The sequence below is a fragment of the Ricinus communis genome, chromosome 3 (assembly GCF_019578655.1).
Source record: "Ricinus communis isolate WT05 ecotype wild-type chromosome 3, ASM1957865v1, whole genome shotgun sequence".
In the NCBI taxonomy this organism is placed as follows: Eukaryota; Viridiplantae; Streptophyta; class Magnoliopsida; order Malpighiales; family Euphorbiaceae; genus Ricinus; species Ricinus communis.
The window spans coordinates 2,925,748-2,926,565 of record NC_063258.1 but is presented as its reverse complement, the minus strand read 5'-3'; positions in this window follow the sequence as shown (position 1 = coordinate 2,926,565).

Sequence of the window (818 nt, the reverse complement as noted above, 5' to 3'; positions counted from 1 at the left end):
GCCAGAATGACTTAAGGTTTGTAAAAGAGAGGAAATTCCTTTCTTAGCGAAATTAAACACTCACCGGGTGTTTTCAGCTGTTGGAGAGGCATTTTTCCAGTTTTAGACTTTCTTTCCATCACTTACGTATTAGATACGCAGTTATTTGCTCAAAATACATGATAAATTTGTAAAAAGTCAAAAAAAATGCGTGCCCTAACCCACAGAGCCGATCGGCTCTATGCTAAGCGATCGACTCTGCATAGTCCAAATCGACTGTTTATGGGCTAAAATTGAGTTTTTAGGGGAATTTTACCATCGATATATAAATGCTATACTTACTTATTTAGAGTCTTTTTATGCGTGAATTGTATTAATACATGTGTTTGCCCTTTTTAGAGTGATGTTGTATCGATTCGGTTTGCCAAAAATTTCTATGGGGCTCATGAGTGGTTTGACAAGGTCCTAACCTCTGCCAGGCTAGGATCGACGATACTGGCATTCATCGATTTGTGGCTATACTTCCGTCGGTTATTGGGAGGACAGATCACACCTCTGTATACGCACTTCTCGAGAGATGGATGGACACTACTCACACCTCCCATACTCTGGTTGGTGAGTTAATACTATATCCTCTCTTTTTTTCTGTCATCACAAGGGTCGACTTCACGGGTATCCTTATGCCCTTAAACGCGATTCACGACTAATGCTCCGATATTCAGGAGCACAATATTACAAATTTACTTGGGTTCTTGCTAGTATTTAAGAATAACCGTTGCATTGTTTACCAGAGCATTCTTTCTTATTATAGAGACTTCATGCCTCAGAATGCTCGAGAG